Source organism: Alosa pseudoharengus, unplaced genomic scaffold (genome assembly GCF_046254945.1).
Source record: "Alosa pseudoharengus isolate Yale_2024_CS ecotype anadromous, Long Island Sound unplaced genomic scaffold, YU_APseudo_1.1 YU_APseudo_1.1_scf_7, whole genome shotgun sequence".
Taxonomy (NCBI): domain Eukaryota; kingdom Metazoa; phylum Chordata; class Actinopteri; order Clupeiformes; family Clupeidae; genus Alosa; species Alosa pseudoharengus.
Genome location: NW_027468859.1, coordinates 12,756,713 through 12,784,460, shown reverse-complemented (window position 1 = coordinate 12,784,460; position 27,748 = coordinate 12,756,713). Strand labels below are relative to the sequence as shown.

The 27,748-nt window shown below is 42.9% G+C and overlaps 1 long non-coding RNA gene across 1 annotated transcript in view; it reads left to right on the top strand.

Annotated features, from left to right (window-relative positions):
- Positions 1–27,748, top strand: part of LOC143110186 (uncharacterized) — a 69,147-nt gene that overhangs the window by 19,167 nt on the left and 22,232 nt on the right. The window contains exon 2 of the long non-coding RNA XR_012984087.1: positions 21,663–21,733. This is a non-coding gene — a long non-coding RNA (uncharacterized LOC143110186). The remainder of the gene's footprint in view (positions 1–21,662; positions 21,734–27,748) is intronic.

Genomic DNA, 27,748 nt, shown 5'->3' with positions numbered 1-27,748 from the left:
GCTGTAGCTGCTTTAAACTGGAGGAGCAGTGCTTTATCAGTGCTGAGTTCCTGTGCTAACATGAGTTAGAATTTATCTGGATACCCGTGTCCTCGGCAAAACAACATGCCACAGCTTAAAACGGAGCTCTGAGTGCTACCATATTACTGCTCAATGTCAAGGTTAAAGGCAGCCATCTGGGTTTATGAAGGCCTTCTGACAGTGAATGTCAAAACTCAACTGAAACTTTCTGAAACTTTGTGAATCTATGAAATCTAATTTTGTGAATCTTTGAAATCTAATTTAGAATATGAAAAAATCTATTATGTGTAATGTATCATTAAACATGCTACTATATATTGTAATGTGTAATGTGTAATGACACAGCAATACGTATAACATAGTATAATTTTACATATTTTTAAATAGATGCATATATATTTTACTACCAAAGAAAATAAGTACTCTCACTCTCTACTGTAAGCTTAGAACTAGTTCCCACTGAGAACAATAAGCTGGGTTAACGGATATTGATCTGACAACAGCTAAATAGTTGAGTCCATTTACCCATTTTGAAACACTGGGTGCGGTCCTGCACTGTAAGTAATGAGTCTTTTACAGACACAGCCATTCATAATGCTCTCCAGTTTATTAGTCTAATCCTGACCTGTCTCTGTATTGGGAGCTCTACCATACAACACGAAATGTGATATCTCTGCAGTGCCTCAGCAAGCTGCCAGATTTTGCCACCGAGTTGTCTTCCTGTAGATAATTATGCCTCTAATGATATAGCTTCAACATGCTACTGATACTGTATTTTGACTGCAGCATGTGTAACCTGCGTTGTGTTGAACCTGTGCGAATCAGCCCTGCACGCACCCGGACTCGAACCCGCGAACAGCAGCACCTCGGATCGTGAGGCAAGCGCGCTAACAATTGAGCCAATTGCCCAGGCCACTGGCTCGCATGCCAGCAGCACTCTTGAGGCGTCGGTGAGTGAGGTTTACCAACGTTCCACAAGCACAGCTAAGCTAGCTGGCATCCGTTACACATGCAGAGAGTGCACGGCATGCAGAGAGTTACAAGTAGCTTAGTCTACAGCCAAAACAATGCTATTTATGCTTAGTCAAACATGCTGTGTTATTACAGTGGGCATTACTATCAAATGGCCACTTCAGTCGCGCATTACGCGGCGTGAAGCTGCGTGAAACTTTAGTACCACTTTCAGCCACTGTGCGTCGCTCTGCCACTGTACGCTCTGTCAGTAGCCTGCCTGCCGCCCCTTCTGAAAAAGCAGGAGGCTACCTTTAAACATAATTGTTGCCGAGAGGAATCCCAGCCTACAAATTCAATAAAAAAATAAATCATGCATAATTAAACATTACCTCGATTTAGGCTACTTGGGTAGCCTATGGCATAAGGCTTGGCTACACAGTGGTACTGGTGCCGCTCCACAAAACGAAAAAATATCTTAATTTGCTGTCTACGTTATTGTCAGTGTTGGGGGTTACGTGTTACAAAGTACAATTCAAATTTCAGTTATAACGTCCTCTAATATATTGACTTATTGTTTCCATAGGCATGCAGTGATTTTGCAAGAACTGTTCATGCAGACTACAACTGGCGTGGTGAAGCCTACACAACTTTGTTCAAAATTGATGCATTCAAGTTAACTTTGCAAAGTTAGTGTTATAGCCTACTTATTACAACGTTGTCAATCGCAAACGCTAATTTATTCTAACGTCTCTCTACGGAACCTGTTTAATTAGCGGAGGACGAACGCACCGTTTTGATAATTGAGCCAGTAAAGAAATAACTGTTCAGAACTAATCTGTAGCCTAGGGTAGGCTTATACAGAAAACAATGTTGTTGGCGATTTAATACTATTTAGCGACATTTTTAACAGGCTACGCAATAGAGGCTTAGACAACTATGACCCACGTTTTGGTTTTGTAAATTAATTTGCCCTACTTCTTGACTGCAATGTAGTCAATTGACTGCTTGACAGTTATTTTTATTTTTCTGTACAATAAACTAATACATCTGCTTTATGCCGCAGAATTACGCACTTGTCCAGCATATAGAACGGGCACAGGCAAAATGCTGAATGAAGCCCAAAGCTATGAAGGCATATCTGGCAAGTTGTTATTTTATGAAGACGTAAATGGTTGCGATATAGGCCTAGTCATGTTTGCAAGAAGGAGACATAACGCGTGAGCATGCCACACTATCCACAGCTGTGGTAGCGGGGGCAGGAGGATTACTGTTAGCGCAGGCTTTATATAAAATTCTTCAACAGAAGGCCCGCCTCGAATGCAGGCTTGCCCAAAATAAAGGCCTGTGGTTTACGCAGCCTACAGTAAGTAGGCTAAATAACAGACCCGCCTGTTGTTTTTGGTGCCCAACGCGCACTGCATGTTCTTAAATAACAATGATCATCAGTCAGTAATATTGGACCATTATTTTCTTGAAATGGGCTATGCATTGGGTTAGACACCAGGGTCCATATTCACAAAGCCTTTTATCTTACCACTACTGTAGGAGTACTCCTAAATAGCAATAAAAGATTTTAGCTAGGAGTTTCTCTTATTAAGTTATTCACAAAGCCTTTCAGACCTACTCTTAGTAAGGAAAAATGACAACTCCTAAACTAAGAGTGAGTCTTCGTTGCTATGGATGACGTTATTACTCATGCACGAGCTTGACTGAAGTGACCACCTTGATTGGCTGATGATTGTAACACGGGAATGATTCCAAACACCTCCCTTACGATGATGAATGACAGGTGACAGGTCTGAGAATGAGTGCGCTACACAAGGACGGAAGATGATGAATAACTGAATAAAAAGGCCTAGCCTTAATGAATCAAGAGTAAGGCAAAACAATGATCATCAGTCAGTAATATTCGACCATTAATTTGTTGAAAACAAATAGCCTAGTAGCGTAATGAAACATACGGATTGATGTAGTGTCTTTGTAACATTATTATTAAATTAATCTGTTACTATGCCTATGCCTACGTTTGCAAAGAGGAGAACATTTTAATTTGATTCACAATAACGTTACATTCAATTTACATATTGACAATGAGTAGCCTATATTTGGTTGTTGTTGGTGGCGTTATTGAATGTTAGTTATGCCTACAATGCAAAATTGCTTCCTCACGATTGGAAGCTCCTGTAGCCGCATAGGATTTCAAAACATGGCGAAATGCCACAAAAACCGGTTTGTGAATAGGCCTGTGAGTTAGGAGTCCTCTCGACTTCTTTTAAGCTGTCACAGTGGAAAGGTGTGATTTGTTGGGGGCAGGGCCGGATTAACAATTCATAGACCCCTGGGCACAAATGTCTGATGGCCCCCCCTGCCCCCCAGCCAATGTGAATCGGGCGGTCAATGGCCTATATCGTGAAGATTTTTCTTGCCATCTAAGGCACGAGTGCATCTGTGAGGCCAAGCCTCACCAAGTAGCCTGTTTGTTTACAACTAACATTACATTTAATTAAACTGCTTATAGGCTATGCCGAAATAGTTTTCAACATTTTGAATATTAGTGTCGGGTGAATTAGGAAATGTTCTCAAAGTAGCCTTATGGCTGAAAGCTGCTTGGGATCCCCCCCTGTCAAGCAATATAACCATACAAATGCGCGGCTTGCACTCATTGTTTCAAAAGGAGTAATTTCGGCTTTGTCGGAACTGGCCATTTTAGGCTACGTAAAAATAAACTTCCAAAACTAACGAAAAATATTTATCTTCTTTCAGTTAATTCAAAAGTTTCCAAAAAGTTAAAAAAAGATGACGTGATGCGCGTCATTGGCATAATGCGCAAATAATATAGCCTAGATATTCCAATATATTCGAATACATGTGTTTATTGGATTTTAGGGAAAGGCATTATAGGGAAAATTCGAATGTCATTTTTGAGCAATTTTGACAGCCCTAGTCCACTGTAGGCTACGCCAATCAGCTATTACTGCAACACCTTCCACCTAGCCCCGGAGAGTGGGGGTCGTTATTAGGTTGGATTTTGTAGTTAGGCTACTGCAAATGTAAAAAACACCCTCGTTTCTATGAAACTGGAAACAACTGAACCAAGAGACTTTGTCACAAGACAAAACAGATGTCTCAAAGCCCATTAGATTAACGTGAGCCTGTGGTTTAGATTTGTAAGACAAATATTTGGTTAGACTAGGCTAGCTAACTTTACACTGACACAACGTAACAATTTCTCTGAAGTCGCGGTCAACATGAAATCCAAAACTTTTTGATCACCAAGTTGAAATTTCCAGCTCAACCACAAATAGGCTAATTCCGATTCTTTTTAATATCATCCAATAACTAATTCAATGTTGATTTAGGCCTATAGGCCTAACTCGGCCTACTTAGCAACACCATTGAACACCAATTAAAAGTTCAACAAAGAGTTGCCATTGCTGCTGCTGTCCCGCTTCTCTCACGGCAGTCACTGACAGTAGCCTAGAATAAATGCATGGGGAAAAACACTTCGATGATAAGCGCCGCGCAGCAGCAGTTTGTGAGGTTGTTTATTAGTGTAACCTCATGTATGAAAACTAGCCAGGCAATACTAGCCTACTTGGAAAAGTAGTATTGCCGTGGCAATACTGGTGACGGCGGCCATGTCCTGAAGTAGCCTAAAGTAGGCTAGATTCCTAAAACATATACGAAGTCCATTCAGTGGCTATTGAAATTTGGGTATATCGTGTTAACTGTAACCCACCCTCTGAAGCCTTTCGTGACACATAGAAAATACGTTTTAATGAACCTGACGTGTTCTTCATTCTCTGATTCTAAAAATTTCATTTTTGAGTCATTAAAACTTAATACAAAGTGGTTTTGAGCCATTTTAAATCGCTTAGCTGCAGCATCGGGTGTTCGTAGACTGTGCGCTCCTCCGTCTACTGACAGCCAGGGCATATACATTTCTTCTACGGCAGCAAACGGGATTCACTCGCAGTTAACCAAATATTTCTTTATTAGGGCAGGGCAGGCATATTTCTGGCTATAAATTATTGCTAAAGTCTGCTAAAGTATGTAGTGAAGTCTGTGTAGGGTTTTCCAGGCTCCATTTCTTTTTACGAGACACCCTGCTCACAAGAGACATCTGCCGGTTGTTTGGGTTGTTGCAGCGTCACTGGAAAAATACAAATTAAAGTCGCGTGATCCCGTGTGATGTTACATGCGGACCGTGAGGGAAGCTGGCCAATTTGAAGTAATGCCCACTGTATGTTTGTATGCATGATGTATTATGTTTTATGTATTATTTATTTTGTTGATTCAATTTGTGTGTGTTGTCCTTGGTATTCTCTGGTATTCTCGCTGTGGCCCATTTATTGTGGAATGGATTTTTTCTCTATTCCCACCTTTCAGGTTGTTTTAAAAGAAATGTGTCAATGACAGTGGGCTTATACATACCCATCCGACCAGAGTCTTTTCATTACAGTAGATTGTACTGTATTCTGTTTCAGCATATTTACTGTATGGCTCTTTACATGACATATCTATAGAGCTATGAAATAGCCTGAGGTACAGACACAACATAAATAAAACATGGCCTTTATTGATAGCCATTTATGCATGACTGGTTGCACCCACACATGCCACAATTATTATAGAGAAAATAAATCATGGGATAAAGTTAATTTATGGAAGGCATCTATTCAGAAAATGCACATTTGTGGTAGTCTTGCTCTGAATGATTTTTGTTCAGTAATCATATACTGGATTTACTGATCTTTGTGCTGAGACTAAGCCCAGTGGAATTTACATTGCAGATTCCAGACATGGCAGACTGTAGCAGGGTCCGTTGAGTTGGTGCCAGACACGAAAGACAATGCTGGCTATTGCAGACAGTTCAGCCGGGACTTCGGTTTTCAAAAGCTTTCTTTGTTGACTGGTCTGTCTGATTATCATACTATTTTTGTGAAATGGTATGCCCACTTAATTATGTTTAGGTCAAATTATCATGTGGATCTATTATGAGTATTACCATCTCCTCATTTTTTTCACACACACACACACACACACACACACACACACACACACCAATGTACTAGGAACTTTCACAGCAAGCAAGACGTAGGCGTGAGTGACACATAAATTAATCAATTTACTGCATTCAAAAATGGTTGTGGTGTAAATTAGCCTTGAGGACCGAGGTTCTGATGTTCTGAGCCTGGGCCTGCCCTACCTTACTCCGCCATACCGAGCCTATACATAAATCACCACCATCCAGTCAATGAATCCTGTTTGTTCTAATGAGGGGTTTTATTGTTGCGACCGTAAAGTGCTGCTATACGCTACTTTCCCTCGGCTATTTTTAGAGTGTCCTAATAAGTTCTTTTTTTTCCCCTTCTTTCATCAAATGGAGCATAAAAAGTCTTGATTTCCTCGCACGTAGCGCTAAGTGGCAAGCGTGTGGCGCGACATTGGCGCTGTGAATAGACTTGGCCATCTCAGCCACCTCTACTTAATGGCCATTGAATTCTGTAATCACAGCTCTCTGGCGCCCCTGGTTCGGGACACAACACACACACACACACACACACACACACAATCAAACACACACACAAAATGGGCTGAGGATTCCTGATGGTGGTCCAGGAAAGAAAGCGATGGAACGTGGAGATGGATGGATGGAAGGCTGCTGAGATGGATAGACAGATAGAGAGAGACGGAGATGGAGAGATAACAGTGTTTATCTCTCACTCTGCCAGATTGTCATTTGTGTCGTGTCACTATTTTTCTCTTCTTCTTCTTCACACATTCTGTCACACCTTTTTTTCTCTTTCTCTCTCTTCTCTATGCTCGAATGGAGTTTTTTTCCACTTTTCCATTGGCAGTGTCCAGGCTCATCTCAGCTGATTTTAACACACTTTATATTTAACTGTCGCTTTGGTTGAAGTGCTTGGCCCACGCATGCACATTCAGAGCAGGTGGCAGGACTATTGATTTGGCTCATTTGTTAGCCGGTGTGTGTGTGTGTGTGCATGTTTGTGTGTGTGTGTGTGTACGTGTGTGTGTGTGTGTGTCTGGTAAGAGTGACAATGACAGCCTGTACTCACCATGGGTATCAGTCTGTCTGAATAGCTACACAGATGGCGCCCCGCACACAAACACACTTTCTTGCTCTCCCCTCCCTCTCTCTCTCTCTCTCTCAGTCCATCTCTCGCTGTTCTGTCTGCTTCATTCACACACACGTCATCCTTCCCTCCTCATCTCAAGCGTGGTCCCTTCATTCACTGATAGATTAATTCATTCATTCTTTCATCCATGCCTTTACTTACATGTATGATGTTCCCATACACTCTCCTTCTTTCCCATCCACCTCTCCTTTCATCCGTCTCCTTGGGTCCCATCCCTCCCTCATTTGTTTGCTTCCGTCTGTTTAAGACTTGTTAATCTCCCCTCTTAATCTCTCATCAATCTCTCTACCTCCCTCCCTCTCTCTCTCTCTCTCTCTCTCTCTGTCTTGCATTTCAGCTACAGTATGTGACGTTCTCATGGCTTTGTTTACCACAAATACTCTTCCCTAAGTGCCAGTCATGGATAGCATTCATTCACTCACTCAGCCATCCTGACAGTGCCTGTGTTTTTTACCTTAATATAACAGCTCAAAAGTCATTTTGATGGTAAACTATGTTTACTAACATAAGGGAGAGGAGCCTACCGATGTTCCCCGGGTCCTATGTGCCCCGTTTTGTATGGGACCGGGGAACATACTGTAGGACCCTTTTGTAAAACCCTAACCCTGGGACCGGGGAACAGAGGACCCGGGGAACATAGGGATGACCCCCATAGGGGAGCATCGCATGACTTCCGCATCCGTTGCCTAGCCATCTACTGAGAACCAGCCTTACAATTTTTTCTCTCATGACCTGGAGGAACACAAACTGCTTTATGGCAATTGTGCAGTACCCTACTATTTGTATGAAATAATGTACCATTACCTTCTCAGTTGACACAGTTCTTCAGAGATTTGTTTGTAAACACATCCACATTTACTGTTACATTAAATGGTGTGAGCATTGATAGATAGATAGATAGATAGATAGATAGATACTTTATTCATCCCCAAGGGGAAATTCAAGGTCTCAGTAGCATACAGACATCACACACAACATGCACTTACAGCAGAAAGAGTAAATATAAGTATATATGACAAAACTCCACCGTACAATTGAGACAGTAGAAGATAAGAAAACTAAAAAATGAAATACTAATTATACTATATAAATTAAATTTAATAAATCCACAGTGTGCTTAAGGATGATCAAGCATGAGGCGCTTGCAGTGATAGGGCCGGGACTGGGCCTGTAATTCTGTGTGCATGGTAAGGTGCTGTAAGAAAGTGAGCGTCATGGTGAAGGTGCAAAAAGTAGTCCAACAGTGCAACAGTGCAAGAATATGGTCTAGAGACCAGCATAAATAAATATGGACAAATAAGAGAGTAATGTATAATGTAGACAAGGTAATATAAAAACTATATCAGTGCAAGAATAGGTTGAGGTAATAGGGTTACAGCTATTCAGTATTGTAGCAGAAGCCATTGGTCATGTGTGCTAATATAGCATGAGAAACAGTGTAGCAGTAAAACATTAGGCTGTGGACAGTAGTAAAACAGTAGTGGACAGTCAGTACTCAAACGTGGAGAGGCAGACAGACTATGCAGAGAAGTCTATCTCTTCTCTTCCCTTTAGTGAAGCATTGAACAGATCAATGGCCCTGGGGACAAAATGACTTCCTCAGCCTGTCAGTTGTGCATGGCAGTGAGCGAAGTCTCCAGCTGATCAAACTCTTTTGCTTTATAATAGTGCTGTAGAGTGGATGACATTCATTGTCCAAGATGTTGATCAGTTTGCTCAGGGTCCTTTTATCTGATATTGAAGTGATGCACTCCAGTTCGGCTCCCACGACAGAGCCAGCTTTCTTACTAGCCTATCTAGTCGCCCAGCATCCTTCTTCTTTGTGCTTCCTCCCCAGCATACCACAGCATAGAAGAGGACGCTGGCAACAACAGACTGGTAAAACATCCTGAGGAGCTTACTGCAGACATTGAAGGATCGCCTGCTCTGCCCTTTCTTATAGAGTGCTTAAGTATTTGCTGACCAGTCCAGTTTATTGTCCAGTTGTAAACCCAGATAATTGTAGGTATTTACCACCTCCACATTGACCCCATCAATGAAGACTGGTAGCAGAGCGGGCTTAGACCTGCGGAAATCCACCACCATCTCTTTGGTCTTCGAAGTGTTGAGTTGGAGGTGGTTGAGTTTGCACCACTGCACAAAGTTCTCCACCAGGCTTCTGTATTCATCCTCCTGCCCATCCCTGACACATCCCACAATTGCAGTATCATCCGAAAACTTCTGCATGTGGCATGACTCAGTATTGTAGCAGAAGTCAGATGTGTACAGGGTGAACAGGACTGGAGAGAGCACAGTTCCCTGTGGAGCTCCGGTGCTGCTGATCACAGTGTCTGAGAGACCGTCCTTCAATCTGACAAACTGTGGCGGCTCGGTCAGGTAATCTGTAATCCAGGATACTAGGTGAGCGTCCACACCCATCTGCAAGAGCTTGTCTCCCAGTGAGTGGTATTTACAACAGTTCTGAAAAATACAAATACTCGGAGCGCAGTAGCAAAAAAACCCGAAACTGCATTGGATCCCTTTAAGAGACGTGTGCTAGCCACAGACACTATCTCATATAGATCATAGCCTCTTTGCCTCCATGTCTAATTTTGCGAGTTTGAAGGTGCAGGACTTTACCCATCCAGACAACCTAGCAGGTTACCACAACCATCATTAGTCACTGGGCTCTGCTATCATACTTACCAGCCTTTCTCATGCTCCCTTTCCCTCATTTCATTCTCTCTCTCTCTCCCCCTCCCTCCCTCTCTCATTCATTTCAATTCAATTCAATTTCAAAATCCTTTATTGGCATGACAAATAAGGCATTCATATTGCCAAAGCAGTCACACAAAGTATGGGGGACATAGAGAATAAGACATCCAAGTGTCTGTGTGTAGACTTAAAATTTGCATATATCCCAGTACACATCACAATGGAACAATAAAACACATTCCACTGTTTTTTTATACTTTACCTTGTGTGTGTGTGTGTGTGTGTGGTGGGTGCACGTGTGTTTGAGAGTGTGTGAAAGACTGCATGATTATTTCTATGTGTGTGTATCTGACTCTGTGTGTGTGTGTGTGTGTGTGTGTGTGTGTGTGTGTGTGTGTGTCTGAGAGAGAGAGAGAGTGTGTGTCTGACTGTGTATGCACACGTGTTTGTAGTGGTTGAGTATCGGTGCTTCTGCAGTGGTGAGTCATCCACCAACTCTCAGACTTGCACACTCCAATGTCCAACAGCAGTGGCAGCAGCAGCAGCAGCGGTAGGTAGAGTCTGGAGGCTCACAAACACACACACACACACAGACACACACTCCCTGCAGGGATGCCAGTATGATGAGAATACCATCGGCCAACCCACACACTCTGCAGTCACCTTGCACATTGTCAAAAAATATGACAACTCTCTCTCCACCTCTCACGCTCAGTGGCTCATTGTCTCTCTCATTGTCTATGTCTTTCACTTTCTTTCTCTATCTCTTTTTTCCTTTCTACATAGTCACTCAAGACCAGTCCTTTGCCCCCCCCATTAGTCACCTATTTGCCCTTTGGGGTGTGGACAAAGAGAGAAAGGGAGGGGAAAAGATATAGGTACTTTATTCTCTCCATAGGGAAACAGGCCAGGTCATTGTTGGCTTGGCACATAAGACACTTTGACCAGTAAACATACAGTATATGTCCCAGTTATGTCATGATATGAGTATTGCACACTCCCAGTAGAAAATAGGCTGTAAAAGAGACGGACTTCGACACCAACATTCCCATCACAAACGCATTGCTGCACAGAGGCCCTCAGTGTGCTTGAAGATAAATACAATACAAAACTTCTTTTTCAGCCGTGCTGTTATTGCATCTTACCCAGACGTGGTGTGAAAGGGACGAAGAGCGTTATCAGACGAGCCTTAAGCTCTATCTCTCTCTCTCTCGCTTTCTCTCTCTCTCTCTCCCTCCAGCCTCTCCGTTTAGAGTTTCACTCTCCCTCCCAGCCTTACACCGCATGTAAGTACACGCACACATGAAAACAAAGGCCGGCACTAAGTCCATACTGAAGTTGATGGATTGAATCGAAAGACCTTTGATGTCAGACATGCATCTTGGGGGATGAAGGACATCTAAGAGAGAGAGAGAGAGTAAACACTAGACATAAATCATTATGGCTGAACCAATTAGTTGTTCTCGTGCAGCATTGCACTTTGCGGCCTGCTGTAAGGTTGTTATCCATTGATTTCTGTCAGCCTTTTGTCCCAGTGTCCCAGTATGAGAACTAGTGTGTACTTAGCTGATGTAAAAGTGGTTCATGGACAGGCTGCTTCTGTCGTGTGGTTGAGAGACGTGGTAGAGGAGCACTTTGACACATATCATTTATTTTATCTATTTATTTTATTTATCCAGGAAGGTCCCAATGAGATACAATATCTCTTCTGCCAGGGAGTCCTGGCAAAGACTGGCAGCAAAATAAAAGTTCCATAAATACAGAGACGATATGCCCAACTCAAGTGAATAGTAGTTCTACCAGAAAAACTCAGGGAGGTACAATGAAAGTTAACAAATGTTTTAATCCATAAAAGGATTTACAAAAGACATAAGCAACAATGAGATAGTCTTTGGCATATAGGCCCTGTCCTCAGTCCAGGTTGAGTGTGCAGACGCTTACAGAACCTGCCGGAACGAGATGGCAGCGGTGGTGCCTACCCTCTGGGCTGGACGAGGCCAAACTGGTGGTGGTTAGGGAGGGAGGGTGGGAACATCGAAAATCGGCACCTGAAAGCAGCAGGCAGGTGCGAAGTCATGTCATTAAAAAGTGATATCTTACCAAGTGTTATAATCTTCTATTAAGATAAAACAAATCTAGTTAGTATTGTTTTAAGTATAAAGATACTTACTTTGAGCTTTCTTGTAAGATTATTTGACTTGAAATAAGTCAAAAATGTCTTAAATGAAGACATAAAAAACAAGTAAATTTATCTGCCAATGGATTAAGAAAGCTAACCTTAATTTAAGATTTAAGACAAATTGTCTTAAATGTTAAAATACATTTTCTTAATCCATTGGCAGATAAATTTATTTGTTGGCCCAAGCTCGATACTCTATTCGAACGTTCTGCATCCACACTTGCTTTTAGTTCTCTTTATATCGACGAGGCAGAAGCACATAGACATATTCCCACTTATACACAAATATGTGTGACTGAAGTGTATATTGTCCCAGCACTCCCAGGGCTCTGTCATTGATTTTCAATGGAGAGTGCTGCTTTTCTATATATTTCCTAGCAAAAGAGAGAAGCTAAGAGTATTAGGTAACGTGCACATTCACTGCCTAAGAATAGTCCAAGGACACCGTGTGGACGCAGAGGGTGGAAGGCTGACCTCCAGATTGCACGTTGCTATGGAGGTGCACGATCTCGATGCTGCACTGCAACGATGCAGTGCAGTATTGTGCACCATCGCGGCACCAACATCGCAAGGCCACAGCAGCACATCTGGCGTTTGAAAATGGAGAGCGATCCCTCTCTGCCTGGAAGAGAGAGAGAGAGTGTGAGAAAGAGAGAGACGGAGGAGTAGAGAGGCAGAAGACCCACTCAGGATCAAGCGTGATGGAGTCCAAGGCACAAGCGCGCACTAAATGGGCTCCAATTACTGGCCGACACACTCAATCACACCCACAACACTCACACTCGCTCAGTCGCTATCTCTCACACACACACACACACACACACACATCCTCAGTCGGTGGCTGGGCTAAGTGAATGAGGCGTGGGCAATGAGGGACCTGCCTGTCAGTCTGTCTAAGGGGGAGACGAGAGAATGAGAGAGAGAAATAGAGAGAGTGGATAAGAGAAAGAGAAGAGAGAGAGAGATAGAAAGAGCGGGAAAGAGAGAGATAGTGTGCAGGACTTGAGGTGTGCGGGCGTGACATTAGGTATGCTTGGGAATAGACCAGGTCCCTGAAGCTGTTAGCCTGCCCCCATAGTCTGAAGAGACTGGAGCTTTAACAGTGCAGTCGCTCAGGTCAGCTAGCTATCGCTCTCAGTCCCCCCTCTCTTCCTCATCCCTTTCTTTCTCCTCCTTATTTCTCTCTCTCTCACACACACATGCACTCCATGCTGTAAACATTTAGCTTTTTTGTTGTCCTTTTGTTTTTTTCTTGTTTGAGACATGATATCGCTGGTGGGTATTTTGCCATTTCTTATACTTGCCTGCCACTTAGCATTTCATACACACACACACACACACACACACCAACCCCCAGCACACTAGCCCACCCCACTTCCGCTGCCCTGTCATTCCCGGCGTCCCCCTTCCTTAATTGCCTGGCCGGAATGCAATCAGTCATGTGTGTTTGCTTAGGTTGAGTGCCTTACCCTGTGGAGTAGCCAGGGAACAAACAGTCTTGTAAGGCAGCGAGTCCTTGTGGAGGTGATGGACAAACACAGACTGGAGTGTGTGTCCCTGAGTGTGTGCTGTGTGTCACAGCGAAAGTCCTTAGTTATTGGAGATGATGGGATGTGGGTGACACACAGACAGTCATATCAGGTCTTGGTGTGTGTGTGTGTGTGTGTGTGTGTGTGTGTGTGTGAACTAACATTGCAGGGTGGCTGTTGGTGCAGGGTGGCTGTTGGTGAGGAACTGAAGGAAAATTAAGGGGAGCAGCCAGATGACTGAATGATTCAGACACATCAGGGAGTCGCTTTTTTTCCCTGTGGTGCATTATGAGTAGGACATGTTTATGTCTGTGAGACAGAACAAAATTCCATGTGCGTGAATAGGACGTTGAGAAAAGACCAGGCAAGTCCGTGACACACTTGCAGCCAGATGACGTCACATCTGTCCCACACAAAATGAGCTGGTGAAGGGCATTTGGAAATGGAAGGTCTGAAGGAAGAACACGACAGCACCCACAGACGTTTGTCGTTTTCATTCCCCCCCCCTGCTCTTTCTCTTCTCGTTTCTGCTTTGCTCCGAGCGTGAGTCTCGACATGATGTTTTGGCTCATGCCGTTTGCGCGCCCTGCCAACGCGCTTGTGCTGCCAACGCATTGCTCTCATTCACTGACTAGACTGGAGAGTGTGGAGTGTGCCACTGCCTCCTCGCTCTTTCATAAACACCGCCTTTCAGGGCTACAGAATCAAGCACAATGAATCAAGCACAATTTTAGGAGTATTTTTTTTTCCTTTTTTTTTCCAAGGCAGTGCCTGAATAATGAATAAAATAAATAAATGAATAAAATAAAATATTACAAATAACTGTTAGTGAAATAATGACTTTATAATTCATGGCCTACATATAATTTCAAAGCCTCATTTCCTTTTGCGATTACTTCAACCGAACCAACAACACAGTCGAAAACCATTTTGCCTTTAAATGAGGTATGGAAATCGCTCTGCGGTGTTTCCAGGCGAGACTGTACCTCCAGATATAGGGGAGAGTGACGCTTGGAACACCGCAGGCCAGCCAAGCTTGCCTTGACAAACCGTGAAGGATTCATGGATCAAATTTGAGGAATTAATCAAATCATTCCAATTTTAACTGTATAGCAAAGTTGGCATAGAAACTACAAGTCAACGTTCTTTTTCAGTGACAAACAGTTTAGACATAGACTCAAATGAATGAAATGGACAAGGGTGAATTAAATCAAGGGAAAGAAAAAATAGAATAGGCTAGGCTGAGTCATGAAATATACAAAATGAACAATTACTGTAACTAAAATTCATATTTAGATCAAAACCGAAGGATGGAAAGAAGATTTTAAGAGGATGCTTAAAAATGTCAACATTTTCCCAGTGCCTATCTCTTGGGAATAAAACAAAAGTAAACATCCAAAGCTTCTTTTTTTAGCTGGGAGGGTTTAGATAGAGATAAAGGCCTATTTCACCTCAGAGCACCAGCCACACACTCATGGGAAAAAAATCCTCTTTTAACATGGCAGGAGTCATACTGGATAATGTGGTGGCTCTCACAATTCAGTGTGATTGACAGGTCCATCCCTTCTATGAAAAAAAAACTCTCTGCATAGAAAAGGTCTGATATCCTGTCCGCTCTAAAAGTAAACAGGGTCTGGAGCACAAGGTGAAAATCCGACAGTGTTACCCCTTAGAGCTGACACTTGGGCTGGGATATGGAGTGTGTTTAGGGGGCGGGGGGTATCAGTAAGTGCTTAAAGGGCATCATGATAGCTAGGCTAAAGTGACAACAGGAAATGAGTGGAAATGAACTCATCTTCATGTGCTAGGAGGGGTCTGAAATATCGAAGGGTGAAATACACAAGTTTCTCAATAAAAAGTCAAATGTCTGAAAAGGGATGTGTGTCAGTGTGGGCCTTCATTGCAGTCAGATAGCACATGGTGGGGAAAGTTGGAGGGAAGGCGGAGAGCTGAAAGAGGCAGAGATAGAGAGAGACTTGGATAGAGAGTGGAAGGTGTGTGTTTGTGTGTATGTGTGTGGTGGGGGGGGGGGGGGGCGGCGTTGGGGTTTGATTTGTGCCGAGTCACCTCCTGCGTTGGCGAGCGGGCGGCGGTCTTGTTTGTTGGGCTCCTCCAGGCTCTCGCCCACATGCCTTTCAGAGGGCCAACTGGAGCATGCATCACCAGCAGCACAGTGCGCCCTGCTCCCTCTCTCTCTCTCTCTCTCTCCCTCTCTTGCTCTCTTATTTCTCTCTCTCTCTCTGTGTCTCTCTCCAGTTGTGCCACGGCTCTCAATCTCCTTCTCACGCTTTCCCTTCTCTGCCTCTGCACCTTTCTTCCCTCGTTCCTTCGCCTTTCTTCCCTCGTTCCTTCGCCTTTCTTCCCTCGTTCCTTCACATACCCTTCCCTTTGTCTCTTCCTCCCAGTAATCAGCATCTCTTCCATCTTTCCTTCACTCCCTTTTTGGTTTCTTGCTTCCTTCTCTCTTGCTTGCTTCTCTCACTCCCCCTCTCTACCCCCCCGCGTGGTCTCTTGCTTGTCTGTCTCTGTAAAGACACTGGAGGCCATCAGATGAGACAGACTTACTCAGCAGAAACCTCTATGAATTACTGTAAGCGCAAGCCTGTCTGTGTGTGTGTGTGTGTGTGTGTGTGTGTGTGTATGTGAGTGTGTGTCTGTATGTGAGTGTATCTGATGTTCTATGTATATCTGCAAATAGCCATTGCTGCATTAATGTTTTGTAGTCTCATGCTGTTGCTGTAAGCATGTTCATATGGAAGATGCACAGTGCTTCTTTGGATGCTTGCTGTAACATACTGGATTGAGAGAGGGAGGGAGAGAGAGGGAGGGAGGGAGAGAGAGGGTGGGGGGGGTCTTTAAATGACTACTAAAGATGCACAGTGCTTCTTTGGATGCTTACTGTAACATACTTGATTGAGAGAGGGAGGGAGAGAGAGGGTGGGGGAAAGATCTTTAAATGACTGCTGAAGTAAATGGCCGTCACAGAGAATTTCACTCAAAGCTCTGGGAGCTTTCAGACGTGTTTTCCTGCTAATGGTTTTGTATGCATCACTGGCAAAAATGTGTGTGTGTGTGAGTGTTTATGTGTGTGAGTGTTTATGTGCGCATGTACAACCATGTGTCTATTTGATAGTTTATGCACTTCTCTATATTTGTATGCAAGTGTTCATCTTTGAATGTGAAAGCCTGCATATATATATATACCTTTGAAAATGTGTGTGTATGTGTGTATTTGTGTTTGTGTGTGCGTATGCGTGTGTGTGTTTGTGTGTGCGTATGCGTGTGTGTGTGTGTGTGTGTGTGTGTGTATCTGTGTGTGTGTGTGTGTATGTGTGTGTTTAAGCGGTGACCAGGGGAGCATGACAGGTGGAATAATGAATTCCAGGAGGTTGAGCATGCTAACGAGTTCATAATTCCCCTGTCTTGCCGAGGAGTAATTACCATTCGGCATCTCAAGCCATTCAGCACCACTGCGCTCTTGTCAAATTAAGCCGGACGTCAATCCTGATAAATATTTGCATAAGCGCAAGAGAGCTTCGCTTTGCGCCAGTTCAGCTGACAGCCGGAGAAATCAGAATGCGTGCATTGGCTTGCGCCGTTACCTTGGTGAGGACTGGCAACCAAAGGTTTTTTTTTTTCCTTCCTCAAAAGAAGGAGGAGGATCAGTTAAGCGTGGTTGAGAATACAGATTTGTGGTTTTATTATCATTTTCCTGCTGTGGAAAGAAATTGTTTAATCCAATTAGCTAGAGATGTTTGAATTTGAAAAGTCCAAGAAGGCACTTTAGCCTGTCAAATGTTCATGTCAAGTGGAACCAGTACCAGTCTCACATAGCAAATCAAACATCCATCACATGACCACAACTGATAAAAACCTCAAACCAGACTAAGATCCAGTCTAAAATGATTTAACTCAACTGTGCACCATGGACTTTAAAACAACATTCCATTCCATTGTAAGCAATGCCGTTAGAACGGTCTTATTATAACGAATGTAACCCAGTTTAATAGACTGTTTAGCCAGACTACAGTACATTAATCTTTACCTGATTCCCTGGAAAGCCATTGGACATTAATAGCTGTAATTTGAAAATGTGGCGACCATATGGTAAGGCAAGGCGAGCTTATTTATATTAGATTAGATTAGATTCAACTTTATTGTCATTGTGCAGAGTACAAGTACAATAGCATATGTAAGGGATAAAGGCTGCCCAGGTGTCCTGTTATACGGAATTAATGGACGAGGGCGAGGGGCAAAAACTCCCCGACGCGCAGCGGAGGGGAGTTGCCTCCGCCCAAGTCCATTAATTCCGTATAACTGGACACACCTCGAAGGCCGTTATCCCGCTTATCACCCGGTTGCCACTGTAAACACTGGAAACACGCGGTTCTGTTTAAAAAGCAGCTCACTAGTTCAGCTTGTTGTACAACTTTAGCATGGACAGTTAGCTTGTTTACAGTTGATTCCATTTTTGGGAAGCCTGCAACCAAAAGATTCTAGAGCACTGCAACCGTCGTCCTACTATGGTTGTTATAGTTACCTTTCATAAGCATTGATATGGAACGGTGTCCTGTTATTCAGAATTAAAGGCCACCCGCCAGCCAATCAGAAAAGAGTGTGATAAATATATTTATTATACGGCTCTTCACAATGCAAGTAGAATGCTCCATTGACTTGAATGGGATTTCCGAAAGTTCTAGCGGTCATTATTTCTTGGGAAAGGACCTCTGAAAACAAGAATGACCGCTGTCAATGGCAACGGAGTTTGCGCTTGGAACTTCATTCAAAAGTGAACGCAGACGGTTGATCAGCTGTGTTCTAAAGAATGTTTGATTCAAGTTCAGCGTGTGTTGCGAACTATTTGTTTCTCAGCAAAAGCCACGACGAAACGGTAACAAATAAGTGTAAAGAGACATATCATGGAGTTTATTTTTTCGTTTTGGCAAGTAGCCGTATAATAAGCGGGATAATGTATAGAACGCCGGTCATTATGGGAAAATAAGCCCCTTCAGGCCGAAACAAGACCCCTCCGCTTGCGCGTCGGGGTCCGGTTCGCCCTGTCGGGACTTATTTTCCCCATAATGACCGGCGTTCTATACATTATCCCTTACATATAGCACATTTCAAACATAGGGGCAATTAAATATGCTTTACATAAACAAAAGCAAAGAATATTAAATAAAACCATTATTGGGGAATAGCTGTATCTGATGAACCGAAAGTACTCTTGATCAGTTAGCAAAGAGTATTTTGATAACAGTTTGGTGTTAAGTTTAGATTTGAAAATGGCTAGAGTTGGAACATTGGAGCCAGTTTTACTGTAAATGTAGAAATAATATGATTCGCTGAGAAATTCTGAAGTTGTCATGCACAGACTACAAGATTTGACTGGTTTGCCCTGTAAGCTAGATGCACATCATTCCTTCTCTTTATAGTCAACATAGGAATAGAGAATGACATACAGTAGGCCATCAATACCAGTTCTATTATAGGGACACAGAACATATAGGCCTACAATCCTGTTGCGATCAAAGTGAGTGATCTGTTCCCTACTGCTGCTACACTGCACATTCCACTTTACATGCTGGTTGGGAATATGAAGTCAAAGCTTGTTGCTGACAATATTGAGAAATATGATGAATGAGCTAATGCACTGACACTACTTTTTGGTACTGTTTCTTTAGACTAACAAAAATACTTTGGTTTATACCTTCTCCATTGCAGCATAGACGTGTAATGATATTTTGAGCCTTGTCAGTGACTTAAATGAGCGTTTTACTGTGACTTAAAGGCAATGCCATTTTATTTGTCTATTTGTTTTATTTATTTGATATGTTTAATTTAAATGTGTATTAGTCTTACTCAAAACGGCTCCAATTAACATCATTTTAGTCCTTAAAGGAGTATTTTGCCACTGAAAAGATGTGAAATTGGGTCATTTATGTAGTATACTGTAAATGTGAAATTATTTTAAGTCGGTGCCTTCTTGACGAAAAGGCAGAACATTTATTTTTGGCTCATCTGAATGAAAGCCAACAACTCCTAGAATTCACTGCCCTTCGCTGCCCTGCAAGGCCACTCCCCAAGACTACATACTGTACACCGCTCACACCGGGAAAAACATGTCTGTACAAGCATGCCGAGAGACTCATTAATGTAACATTTTGGCATTAATAAGGATTCTAAAATGAAAACGAACATTGTTTTATGTTAAGGTTTTGTTTTTCATCCTTTAAGGTCCTGTTTTTCATATAGAAGTTTTCAAAAATTACTATTTTGTGAACGTTAGCAGCACATCATTATTGCCTATTTGCACAAAAGTCACGCATTTGACATATTTCCATGTCAGATGCCCCGTGAATTGACAGCATACCATGCCATGTCATTTAACTAATGATAAGTAGCGAAATTTGCTGAACTTTTTTACCACTGCATCTGCAAAACATGACTGTATTTGTTGTGATAAACACTCGCATCTACTACAGGTAGCGATGACAAGATATCAAGTAACAACAATTTAGAATATGCTGTAAAATATTGAAGTTGTAGGATGTTTTATCCAGACCAGGAGGAAGGATTTAAACATTAGCCTATATCGTCAACCTTTTCCCCAATTGAAATTACTATTTCTCTAATAGGCTACATACTCTAATGGAGCAACATTAAGGACGAGAAAAAAAAACACACTCAACATGAATTTGAACTTTTAATTAAAAAGAAATATATGAACAATGTCAAACTTATTAGCTCATTCTGAGCATCAACAATTCTTGATAGCTGCAGTATAGGCTACTGTCTGTTGGAAGCCGGGTATCGGTGTCTGATATTCCGAACAGCACAGGCAGGCCTTTCTCCAGTCTCTCGCCTTCGGGATCCTGAAACCCCCTGTCCATGTGTAGCGCAAAGGTATGGTGCTCTGTTACACATACAGCATTTCTTCAAGAAGAAACTGGCTGAAATTCACAGCAGGCAGCAAAAGGACTCTCTGTGTGTGTCCATAAGTGCCCAGCTTGAGTCGGCCCAGGCTCTTCCTCCTCACCCACAACCAGGTCTTGCTCCTCTGCTGCACCAGCTGCTGCGGCCGCCTCCTGTTCCTCCATCACCCTCAACTGTTCCTCGCTGTATTGCGCCTCGTACAGGTTGCCATGAGCATCGGAGCATCACACCAGATCTTCAAAATCCCCTTCTACCATACCAGTTTCAAAACTACCTTCTGCCATTGTTGTTACTTCTCTGCTTTCTCCGCAGAGCAAGGGCCTGTCAGCATAGTTTCAAAGGACGATGGCAGACACTATTTGTACATTCTGGGAGTGAGGTCCCACCCCCCTATGGGCAGGTTGAAAACATGCAGAACTAGTGATGTAGTCTCCAGCCTCTGGCCAAAAAATCCTCTGATGGAGCAAAATGACGATTTTAGATATCTCTTGTCTTAGGGGAAAATGAGGGAGTAAAGCACGATCATTTGGAAATACTACCGGGTTTCTAATGATACAAAGCTTGTAAATGGGTGAAGTATCCCTTTAATGAAAATTAGACTCGCTATCATCCAAAAAATTACTTAAAAGCGTATAGAATACCGGACTTGCTTCAAATTCATGCAGTATTTGAATGTTGAGATCTTTTCAAAATCAAAGAATTGTTTTCTTGGAAGGAAGCAAGCCAGAGTAAGAAAATTTCTTTGTGAGCATATTTAGTTGCCTGGCAACAGTTGTTGGCATTCAGTGGGAATCAAATGAGGGAACCAGCAGAAAAATAATTTAAAAAAATGACAAAAAAGAAGGACAGACAGGAGAAATCACCCTGTAAAACGAGGCCAGCTTCCCGTCGGAGACAATAACTTGTCAATTACGGACAGGCCAGCCAGTGTCCACTCTCATTCCTCATTTCCCTTTCTCTGTCTCTCTCTTTCTCTCTCTCTCTCTCTCTCTCTCTCTCTCTCTCTCTCTCTCTCTGTGTCTCACTCACTCACACACATACACACTCGCACCCAGGTTTCAGTGGAGCCATCGTGGTTGTTTCCTTCTTAATATGCGCATTTCATTTAGCACGGCTTTTCTCAGTGTGCTGCAGTGATTTTGATCAAACCATTTGCTTTTGTCTCCTTTGTTTTTCTTCCATTAGGTGCAGCTGGTGGAGTGTCATGTGTTGGATTGCAATTGTGAAATCAGTGCAAAGGTAGAGTCAAGTAATGTGTAAGTATCAGACACCTGCTTTGTTTGTTGTTGTGTGTGTGTGTGTGTGTGTGTGTGTGTGTGTGTGTGTGTGTGTGTGTGTGTGTGTGTGTGTGTGTGTGTGTGTGTATTTCTACTCCTCTGAGCAACCCCCTCCCCCCCAATAAACATAACAAACCCCAGACCAAAAGCCATCTCACCCTGAAAGCTCTATTTGGGTTAAGTGACATCGGCCTCCACCCTCACCCCTACTGACTCACTGACTGCATCCCACATCTGGCCCTTCTCCAGTGGACTAAACTAAAAGGGCCCTCTGCTTTCCTCTTGGGGGTATTGTCGGCTAATACGCCCTCACACCCTAACCCCCCCCATGAGAGTTCTCATTGACTGCCCATTCAGACATGCGCTCGTGGGGTGAGCCAACCCGCAGGCAGATCGATGTGGAAGGTCACCGGGAAAAAAAGACAAGAGCTCGGGACTTACATACTCATGTCTCAGGTTGCTGACTCACCTTGCCTAACAAGCTTTGATAGAGGTACAGTGAGAGAGAGAGAGAGAGAGAGAGAGAGAAAGAGAGAGAGCAATTGTGGCCACTTAATGATTTGTTTATAGATTTCTTTTCATTCTTTTTTTATTGTACATTTTTGTGTGTCTTGGCCAAGCAAGATCAGATGGAGTCTACACGTGGTTGACTTTTTTCTAGGAAAAGTGATATTTATTAAAGAACATATTACAGTAAAACAGTAAGTCAAGAAAAAAGTCAAGTGAGTTGGAATATAATTTAAGAAAGTCTTAAGTGTGTGAAACAGAAAAGAACATCTGAAGTATGCTGGAGGCGAGACAGCCCACTCTGGATTAAAGGTTTTTTTATCCCCAGGTCCATTAATAAGAGAAAGTCAAACAAGCAGCCCCAAACCAGCTTACCGTCGTCCCCCTGTAGGAGAGCAGGAAAGCTAAAGAAAAGGCTGCAGGCAGGGAGCTAGAAACCGCAAATGTCACCGTGTCCCTGCTTTAAAAGCCTGGTTATTAGTAACATTAAGTTTTAGTGCAGGAGTGTGTGTGTGTGTGTGTGTGTGGGGGGTGGGGGGGGGGGGGGGGGGGGTACTGAGAGGCCACAGTGGTGGCAGTGTTTCGTTTTCCATTTGTTTCGTAAAAGGGTTTTCAAATCTGTGCTCTGCTACTTGTGTTGTGTGACCTGAGTTTTGTGACACCACAGACCCTATCTGTCAAACCCAGACTCAGACCCAGACATGGGAGGTGGCCGAGGACCCTGAAGCCCAGAGCTGTTAGAGCTACTGTGGCACTGCAATATCCAAACCATGGCAGCTCTTTTCACAAGACCTTTCACGTAGCTTTCACGCAGTTTGGTCGAGCAAAAGGGTTGGCAGCATGTAGTTCATTGGTTTGATATTCATTGAGCAGACTGCAGACTGATAGAAATGTATTGCTATGGCTATCTAGACCATATGCAGGTCTATACGGGGACTCGGGTTGGATTACGGCCAGTGGCCAGTATCCAGTTTCCTGGATCCCACCCCGACTCTCTCTCCCACTCGCTTCCTGTCATTCCCCGCTGTCCTCGCTTATTAAAGGCATAAACAGCCCAAAAGATATACTTTATATACTAAAATATACGGTTTTCCATTCTATGTCTACTTTAAGATAGATATGACTGTGCTCATCTAGATAGTGCATGGGAGTCTATAGGGAGATGCACTATCAGATATGAGGCAAAAGATGGGGGGTTGGTGTGTGTCGCAAGAGACGCGCGTGACAGTGAGACCAGTCAGTGCCTGCTGGTGTGAAGCACCTTTCACACACCCCTGCCCCATCACCTCCAATCTCATCTGCCGCCTTCATCTGGAGCGAGTGGCATGTGTGAGTGTGTATGTGTGTGTGTGTGTGTGTGTGTGTGTGTGTGTGTGTGTGTGTGTGTGTGTGAGCACGTGGGCGGATGTAACCTTTGCCTCTTTTCACAGGCCACTAGTTCGCACATGCTTTCTCTGCCTGCAATGTTAACTCTCATAACACTTGCCGGGGTAAGCAACAACACAACACACCAGGTTTCTGGCATGAAACGATGAATAGTGTATTTGATGGGTCTGCCTCGTGTTGTGTTCCATACTTTTACTGCCATCAACCCAACGTACCTAACAGGCTTTTCCCTTTCTTCCCTCCTTTACCTCCTTCCTCTACCACTTTCTCCTTCAACTTAGCGAGTACTTAAAACTTCTGCACTCTCATCCTCTGGTAATAGTATTGTTTCATGGTGTATTAATTGCTACCAAAGGTCCCCTCTGCACTCCTCATCCCACTACTTTTGTAAGTTGCTTTGGATAAAAGCGTCTGCAAAATGAATGAGTGAATTATTGTAAAAATCTCTATTTTCGTATTTCTCTGTCGCTTCTGATCTCTCTGCAGTCATGCACATCTAACATTAGAGTATAATTTTATCTCTCTCAGGGCCAGATGTACTAACGCGTTTGCGCCCACTTCAGGCGTATTTGTTTCGCAACGTGCGTGTAAAATCATTGCGAGGTATGTACAAACAGGCCGCAATGATGTAAAAGTGCAAACTGCCTGTCGCGGGAGCTGAACATGGCTAATTGCGTTTTTCGTGTCATGCATATGCATTCATGGGAGGATCCAGGGGAAAGTGGGAGTTTAGCGTAAAAAGATGGGAGGGGAAGAGTGCTTAATTATGTATTCCGCGGTATTTACAAAGACTGCTCCTGAAAGCGCATGTCTATTCTGCGCCTAAATACTTCCGCCTTGTAAAGGCAGGTGTTAATCCAAATTGCAGTTCAATGCGTCAATAAGAGAACCTTTCAAAGACAACAGAATCGCTATTTAGAGCACCAGTTTTGTAAGTATTTGTACTATCAAAAGCAACCTTAACTTTCGTTGGCCTTTTGAATGTCTTTCACTTTCACGTCATTCACTTAAACTTTCCTACTTGCTAGATTTGACCAATTTTCCATAGCCTACGTGCACAAGTACTTTGAGTAAAACTACTGATCTTCATTATCTCCCTGCTTGTTGACATCTTATCATGTATGGTATAATTTCATGATAGCTGAACGTTTGATTCTTTTTAATGTTCTCATCAGTTAACTTCATTCAACTGCGCTTGTATACAGTAGGTTCTGCCATTCAGTTGTGGACGTTCGTAAATTGCGTTTATGGGCGGAGAAAGGCAGAGAAAAGCGCAGTTTACACTAGTTTGATAAATACGACGGAAACTTGGGTCTGTCAGCGTTCGCAATCTGCGGTTTGTCCATGACGCTGATAACGCTACGTTCGCAAATGTACATACATCTGGCCCTCAGTTGTGTGTAAGAAACCCCCTCAGCTGATAATGTTATGAGGAGATTTGTTAATTGAATGGAGTGAAGGATAAGCACTTTCATTCACACGTGGTCCCCTATGGCCAGAGGCTTAAATAAGCTTGATATAGCTAATCAGTCATTTGAACTGAGATTAGTACTGTAGGTGGAATAAATAGACTCGGTACCTTTTGCACTCCTGTGCCTCAGCTGCTGTAGCAACATGCTAGCGACTCCAAGGACATGGGTTCAATGCGGGGTGCGCATGCACAGGTGCAATGATGATTTACACCTAACTGCATACAGTAAGTAAGGATGAAGTAAATAGCAATGATGATTTACACCTAACTGCATACAGTAAGTAAGGATGAAGTAAATAGCAATGATGATTTACACCTAACTGCATACAGTAAGTAAGGATGACGTAAATAGCAATGATGAGGAGCAGCGGTTAGCAGGTGTCTCCAGCAGTTGCAGGTGACCCATTTGCACGGCCAGTGTTTGACATGCTATGCTGTCGCATCAGTCTTGCCATCTTGTCCCATGGAATCATTTTTTTTTTATGTTAACACCATGTGGTTTGTAGAAGGCACCTGACTTTACTGTGCTATGTTACAGGCTCCTTCACACATGGTTCCGAGTTCGCCAACAGAAAAGCACAATTTTCCAGGCACCTCAAACTAGATCTAGGCAAGAGAAGAAAATGTAAGGTATGCGTGTGTGAGAGTGTGGTGTAGTGTGGGAATGGCTTTGAGGTTAATGCCACAAACATTACACTCTCAATTACCCTACACAAAAGGACAAAGACCACTCAATACATGACAGCCACAGTTTGAACGAGTCTTATTATACAGCTCTTCACAATGCTAGTAGAACGCTCCATTGACTTGAATGGGACTTCCCAACGTTCTACGGTATTTTCATGTAATTACCACTGCAAACCGCTGTCAATGGCAACGGGTTTTGTGCTTCCGATTTAAGTCTTTCATATCACTTCGCACTTCAGTCACTTCGTGCAATGGAACTTAATTCCAAAGTGAAAGCAGACGGTTGATCAGCTGTGTTCTAAAGAATGTTTGATTCATTCAAGATCAGCGTGTGTTGTGAACTATTTGTTTCTCAGAAATAAATGTAAAGACATATCCTGGAGTTTATTTTTTCATTTTGGCAAGTAGCCGTATAATAAGCGGGATAATGTATAGAATGCCAGTCATTATCAGAAAATAAGTCCCTTCAGGGCGAAGCAAGACCCCTCTGCTGGCGCGTTGGGGTCCTGTTCGCCCTGTCGGGACTTTTTTTTTTTTGTATATTTTTTGGGCTTTTTATGCCTTTAATCAGATAGGAAAGTGGAGATTGACAGGAAGTGAGTGGGAGAGAGAGTCGGGGTGGGATCTGGAAAGGACCACGGGGCGGGAATCGAACCCGGGTCACCAGTGTACGGTGCAGGTGCCCCAGCCAGTCGCGCCACTGCTGGGGCCCTGTCGGGACTTATTATCCAATAATGACCAGCGTTCTATACATTATCCCTTACGTATCAATACGTTTCTTAATTTTAAAGTTATATCATGGCCTCCTTGTTACTATGTAATTACAATGTAATAACCAGCTGGCTACAATGTATCATTGTAAGAAAGAGCTAAATGGTTGTTTTACCTTAAGCTTCACACTTCGGTTTGGATTGGAGGGCTAAGGATTTGATATCCTTTGGATGCACTGGTCTTTTGGCACAGGCACATCCCAGGTAAAAACTGTTTAAAACTGTTTCTGAGCCTAGTGCGACACCTAAAGCACTCTGCTTTCCCCATTTTCATTCCATTGTTTTTTCAGTACAACACTGCATACCACTGCCAAAGCCTTTCAGCACTACTATAGATCGCGATTTAGTTCTATTATTGTTGGCGGCGCTCAATAAAACCCTTTGCTTATGAAATGTTTGTCAGTGGTGTGCGTGGGCCAATGGCGGAAAGTGTCGGCACATTCATGTCGGCACTGATGTGCAGGGGGGCTTTAAGGCTCCTGTAGCATCTCCCTGATGGAAAGAGGGAAAACAGTACATGATTGGGAAGGAGGAAACATGGGAATTGATATGTGGAGTAGTGCATATGATATGTGTGAGCAAGTTAGTTTTCAAAAATAACTTGCTCACACATATCATATGCAAAACTTTCAAAACTAGTTTGTTCATTGTCATTTAAATTTTTTTATTTCATTTAGGTTTTTTGGAAAACTGTATAACTATTGTATTTCAGTTGACTTAATTATTTCTTTACTGCTTGTTTTAATTTTATTTTTTGTTAACTATAATAACTGTGGTGGGAATCCAGTGATGTGTTTGTCAAGATACTTTTAACAGTGCAGTCGTAGAAGTTGCAGAAGAGACAGGCGGGCCTTTTTCAGTTCAAATTGCACAATGAATTTCCAATTGCAGAATGCACTGCACAATATATTTTCAAATTGCATGACTAAATCGCACATACAATTGGCAATTGAAAAATGCATTGGCATTTGAATAAATGTGCTAAACACACATACAAATAATGTGTAATTATTTCATTGCACCACTGTATTACATATTCAGATTAAACTGGCATCCATAGCAACACATACACACACACACACACACGCACAAACACATGCACGCACACACACATACTCACAAATCCAGATGTGCTTACAAAAAAGACAGCCCAACATACCATGCAACCATACT